This window comes from Arvicanthis niloticus, chromosome 20 (genome assembly GCF_011762505.2).
Source record: "Arvicanthis niloticus isolate mArvNil1 chromosome 20, mArvNil1.pat.X, whole genome shotgun sequence".
Taxonomy (NCBI): Eukaryota; Metazoa; Chordata; class Mammalia; order Rodentia; family Muridae; genus Arvicanthis; species Arvicanthis niloticus.
This window is the reverse complement of record NC_047677.1, coordinates 34,133,005-34,139,482: the sequence shown is the minus strand read 5'-3', so window position 1 is coordinate 34,139,482 and position 6,478 is coordinate 34,133,005.

Here is a 6,478-nt window from a genome sequence, read left to right as displayed (position 1 = left end):
AAAACACCGAGACAAAAGTAGGCCAGCTATTTCTATTGATCTCTTGAAACCAAGTCTTTATGAGCAAAGGATTTAATCTCAGAGCTATAGATGATTCCCTCAAAGGAAACCTGACACATGTGCAAATGCAAACCTTTACATCTGGATTATTGGCTGCTATGAAACCAATGACCCTCAAGGATGACTCAAGCGTTGGGTCTAGACACATGGTGGCCATGTGCATTTTCATGGGGTCTTCTTTTGTTCTTCTACTTTCCTCTGAAGGTTGGCTCCTTACCACCTTCTCTAACGTCTCCACTTGGGAATGGCCTCCAAAAAAGTAGCAGATTTTGATGGTCATTTAATGGTGTGCTGTAGTGATTGCCCTAAGTAGTGACTGCATCTCAAACATGGCCAGGCTCACTTTGAGAATGAAACCTGCCTAACTATTGATTTTAAAATTATTTCTTTTTTTTTTTTTTTAAACAATAAGATGTATTCAAAAAGTATGGGGGGTAAAATTATTTCTTTTAAGTTCCAGAAGAATAATTTTATATGGTGCATTCTTAGAGTTCACATTAGACATCAAAACAGGAGTAGTGACATTTACTTTACAATTACCTATTTGCTTTGGTGATGCCCTGATTTAGGTCTGCTAATGGGGATTCTGAGCTCATTTTAACAAAAGGATTCAATGCATAGAATTTTGTGCTGTAAGCATCGTTATTTCTCTGCTCTATTCAACCATGAGCAAATGGCTCACAACATGACCAATGGTTCATTTTAAGAAAAAAAATTTAACAAGTTAATTATCTGCAATCCTTGGAGCATATGGTTCTTTCTAAGGTCAGTGACTCGTTACACATTTTCTAATGGTGTAAAGCATGGTAATGAATAATGTGTGTGCTACATTTTTTTTTTTTATTTTGCTCATTGTTGGTGATTGAATGCAGGGCCTCACACGTTCGTTATTATTTTTCTCGACAAATAAGATTTGTATATAATCCAGTGCACAGTATGACATCTACAGTGTGAGATGATTACTACAATCAAGTTAATTAACACTGATCACCTCACAGCGACACATTTTCCTGACTTACTTTTTAAAACAAATTTCAAGTATAAAGTAGACATGGCCATCAAATTGAGTAGCAGATTCCCCAAATTTACCCATCTCGTAACTGGGAGAGATGTGTAAAGATGGGAGATCCAATGTCTCTCCATTCCCTCTACTACATAGTCCCTGAAAATTACTGTTCTGTTTTGTGAATATATATATATATATATATATATATATATATATATATATATATATATACATATGATTTTTATATATATATATATATATATATATATATGATTTATTTAGTTTTATTTTGTCTGTGGTGTGTGCTTTGTCTCCACAAATGTCTGTGTACCACATGCATGCAGTACCCACAGAGGTCAAAAGAGGGTCTTAGAGTCTCCAGGAACCAAGACAGTTGTGAACCATCATGTGGTTCCTGAGAATTGAACTCAGGTCCTGTAGAAGGACAGCCAATGCTCTTAACCACTGAGCCACCTCTCCAGCCCCACATTCTGCTTTTAGTGACACTTTGGGTCATATTTTTACTGCTATTGTGATGAAATATCTAAGAAACACAACTTGAGAGAGGAAGCATTTCATTTTTCCCACAGGTTCCATCATGACAACGAGGACATGGCAGAGAGAAGTCACCCTCATCATGGTAGCTAGACATTGCGGACACTACACAGGACAGTCCCTAGAGACTCATTAGTCAGTGTTCCCTGACAAAACCAAAGTAGTTGAATGAATATACATTACACTGGGAATTTACTAGAGTGGCTTACACAGTCCAGGTTAGACCAGTAAGTGCCACCTTCCTGCTGGAGAGCCTGAGACTCCACTTGCTTCTGGGTCCTTGAGGCTGGATACCCATGTCATTCAGGTCTGGAGATGAAGGCCTGGGGGTTCCTAGAGAACAGTAGGTCTTTCTTCAGTCCCTGGGGGAAGGCTGGAGAAGCTGGGTTTCAATATCAGTGAAGGATGGCGGCCTCAGAGTAGCTGTCTATGTGAGCAGGCAGTGACTGCCTTCACTGATGGGGGATGATCTTTCCCCTTTAGTTAATCCCTCCCCTAGAAATACCCTCCTAGGCCAGAGCATGCCTTTTAGTTGATTCCATATCCAATCACAGATAAGATTAACAAGTACAATGTTCTTTCTACAACCCTTTAAGAAAGTCACCATATTATGAATCCATTAAGAGGTTAATCTATTGATAAGGTCAGGACATTAGGATCTAATTGCTTCCCCAAATCCCAACAGCTGGTAACTAAACTCCTGATGAATGAGCCTGTGGTAGACATTAAATATTAAAACCACAGCACCATCTATTTTTGTTCTGTGTTTGGCTTATACTGCTATAGTCATACTGCCTTCTAGTTTAGTCTGTTTTACTACAGTGGCAGGATTTCCCTGTCTTTTATGAATAAGTAGTATTTCATAACACATGCCACATTTTGCTTATCTATTCATTTGATGACAGAACATAGTTTATCACCATATCTTGGCTGTCATGACTAATACAAGGAGCAGAGGGGTGTTAAATACCCATCTGCAACCTTGGCCTCACCAAGATGTGGTTTTGCTGGAACATATGGGAGATACATTTTAAAGTTAAAACGTATTTATTTTTTACTTTATGTGTATGAGTGTTTGCCTGTATGTATATATGTCCATGAGGTTCATGCTGTACCCAAGCAGGCCAAAAGATGGCACTAGATCCCATGGAACTGGAGTGACTGATTGATTGTGAGTCACCATTTAGATGCTGGGAACTGGGTGCTCTACGAGAGCAGCAAGTGCTGTTAACCACGGAGCCATCTCTCAAACCCTATATTTGTAAGTTTTTGAGGAATTTCCATACTTTAAAAAAAATAGTGAATGCACGAGTTTACATTCCTATCAATGTTATTCAAGTCCCTTTCACCCAACACTTCCTGTCTCTCTCTTTGATACTCAGCCACTTCAGCAAGTGAAAGATGAGATCTCATTGTGGTTTTGCTTTGCATTTGCCCGAGTACTGTATGAGTTCAACACCAGTCACATAATCAAAGCACGATAAGGACAGTACCAGAGAAGAAAATTGAAGGTCAGTTTATTTTTGTTTGTTTCTTTTTGTTTTTGTTTTTTGATGAATACATACACCAAAATCTGCAACAAAAACTTAACGAATTAAATTCAGCACCACTGTAGAAGGTACAGTGGTTGGGTTTCTTGTCCGTGTAACATGATACCTCATGGAAGTAACTTAAGGGAAGAAGGATTTATTTTGGCTTACGGTTTTAGGGAGTACAGTCCACTCATGATGGGAAAGGCAAGGTGACCAGGGCAGCTTTGTCTGTAGTCATGGGGGTTTACAGTTGCAGCTATGTACTTTCTGGCAGATGGGGAAGCAGAGGGCTCAGGTGGATCTGAGGATGGGCACAACCTCTAAAGTCTACACAGAGTGACTTACATCTGCCACTCTGACGTGTGAGCTATGCATCGCATCTGAAATATCACATAGATTTTAGAAACTGAGTCACCAGCCGGGAACCACATTGGTGTTCAGCAACATTATCTATAGGGAACATTTTACATCCAAAGGGTAGTGGAGGGATTTCATATTATGATCAAGTTGGATTTAACTCTGAGACACCAGGAAGTTACAAGAGATGAAAATAATACATATTAATCACGTGCTAACACAATAAAGAAAGAAGCCATACAAATAACTCAGGAGACACTGAAAAACATTCGGCAATACTTAACATCGTTTTATTAAAAATTCTTAACAAATCAGGCATAGAAGGATCGTACCTCAAAATAACAATGGCTGTACACAACAAGCTCACAGGCAGTAGAAAATTAATTTTTTTTTAAAAGTAGGTGTAGAGACCTTAACAGTTTCCTAAGGATGAGACAACATGACTAACCAATATCATAAAAGGGCACTGGACATCATTATGGAAGATTTCAGTTCTGTGTGCCTTAGATAAAATGATGAAACAGCTACATTAAATTACTTTTGCCCCCTGCCCTCCCCATCTCTCTCTCTCTTTCTCTCTTTGTCTCTCTCTCTCCTTGCAATTATGTGTGTGTGTGTGTGTGTGTGTGTGTGTGTGTGTGTGTAATGGCCCTTGGATAGCAGGTGTGTGCGAGCACATTCAGCCTTTTTTTTAGCATAGATGCTCTGAATTGAAATCAGGTCATCATGTTTACATAACAACCGTTGTACTGACTGCACAGTCTCCCCAGCCCCTCTTTTAGTATTTTTGTTATTAAAGTATCTAAAATAAATCAGCCTAAGAGATGAGCTATTTGAAGCCATAGTTGGTAGTGTCTGAGTCTTAACTCTGCCCAACCTTAGTACGTTTTTGATGTTGACTGGACAGCACAATCCATTTGACCTGGCTACCTTTATGTTACCTTGTCACAAACAAGAGCTACCTGAAAAGAGGGAAACCTCAGTTGAGAGCATGTCTCCCTAAGATGCAGCTGCAGGGCGTTTTCTTAATTGGCGATTGATGGGAGAGGGTGGTGGGTGGTGCCATCCCTGAGCTGGAGGTCCTGGGGTCTATAAGAAAGTGGGGTGAGCAGGCCATGGGGAGCAAGCCAGTAAGCAGCACACCTCCATGATCTCTGCATCAGCTCCTGCCTCCAGGTTTCTGCCCTGTGTGAGTTCCTGCCCTGATGAGGTCCTCCAATGATGAACTGTGATGTAGGAACAAAGCCTTTCCTCCCCAGCCAGCTTTGGTCATAGTGTTTCACCATAGCATTAGTAATCCTAATTAAGCCAGCATGCTTTTCTCTAAAGACAGTTTGGGTAAAATTCTCTTATATTTAAGGAAGTTAATTTATATTTCAACTCTTATAATTCATGATACAAATTTAAAAGCATCTTAATTCTGAAGGCATATAATCAGCCTTACCTAATGAAAACAATAAATACTCCTGATTTGTAAGCTTTCATTATTGAGATAATACATTGGATATCTTCTCAGAAGATTCACAGGACCTTTAAACATTGGGGGGAGCACTTCATTCTTGGAGAGATTTGTGTATTGGGTTACAATGAATGGGAAATAATTAAAAATATCACGCTTTTTGCATTTGCTTTTTTTTTTTTCAAAAATAAACTCATGAAGAGATGAGATATAATATGACACTATCTGAATCTTTGTGGCTAGATTTAAATTTAGTTTTAATCGTTTTTTTAGGTCTGTTATCTTTTGGCAGCTGGAAAAAAATCTTTGATTAATCTTTGTGAAAAGAAATTAAACTTTAAGCCTTATCTCCCAGAGAAAAGGCTGCTAAGGTGCACAGGGCCTAATCTCATTAGCTCCCAGATTAATCAGTCAACATCAGCAAATTCACAGTTAGAATACAATGTTCATAATTGTGCAATCCCTACACTAGGCTCCAATTCGGTTTACCACATTTGCTAATTTCTGAATCCTAATGATTCATTATAACCCCGAGAGCACACCGTTCCTCAAACGGAGAGTTCAGTTTGGACCCTTTGTCTGTTTTGAGTTTTAAGATAGCACATCAGAGGGATCTGCAAATCTAAGCTTGGAGATCAAGTGTTCAAAGGCAGAAAACTCAGGGTTTCCAGAAAACGGTGGGTTCAGCAGCAATCACAAGACCTGGTGCCAAGGGATAAATTCATCTGGGCTCCATTTCCGGAATGCTCAGGTTTTACTTGGAGAGTCTCGTGAAATTATTTTACCTGTCAAAGACTTGGTTTTCTTTCTTTCTTTTTAATATTTACTTTCAAATTTTGATTTCTGTATGTGTAGTGTGTGTGCGCGTGCGTGTCCATGTGCTTGCGTGCATGTGTGCGTGCATGTGTGCGTGCGTGCGTGTGTGTGTGTGTGTGTGTGTGTGTGTGTGTGTGTGTGTGTGTGTATTTGTATACATAGTATGTGGGAACCTGCAGAGGCCAGAAGAGGGCACTGGATGTCATGTAACTAGAGTTACAGGCAGTTATGAGCGTCCACCTCAGTTGCTCATAACTACCATTCTCCGGAAGAGCAGCAGGTACTGCCTAACTGCTGAGCCATCTAACTCCCCAGTCCAATTAACCTTGGTTTTTCCGTCAGTAAAATGGAGCTATGTGAGGTTTCTCTATCACAGCCTCATTGCAAATGTCAGTGACATAATATGCCTTGTGACACTTCTTGGTAATGTTGTCATTGCCATTTGGCAAACGGACAATAAACCTTAGTTATTATTTTTACGAACACAGCAGTAATATTTTCAGAGTAAGGGGTTATCTGAATCCTTTGGCAGTTATGTAGATATAATCGAGTCTCTGCTTGAGTGAGTGGCTCCTGGATGAAGCCAATAACAGAAACATTAGGGGTGGTTCTCAACATTTCAGTTTATCGCTAGGATTTATAATGCAAATATAAAATACCACTTATAATAATGAAGATCCCCATGAAGAAATC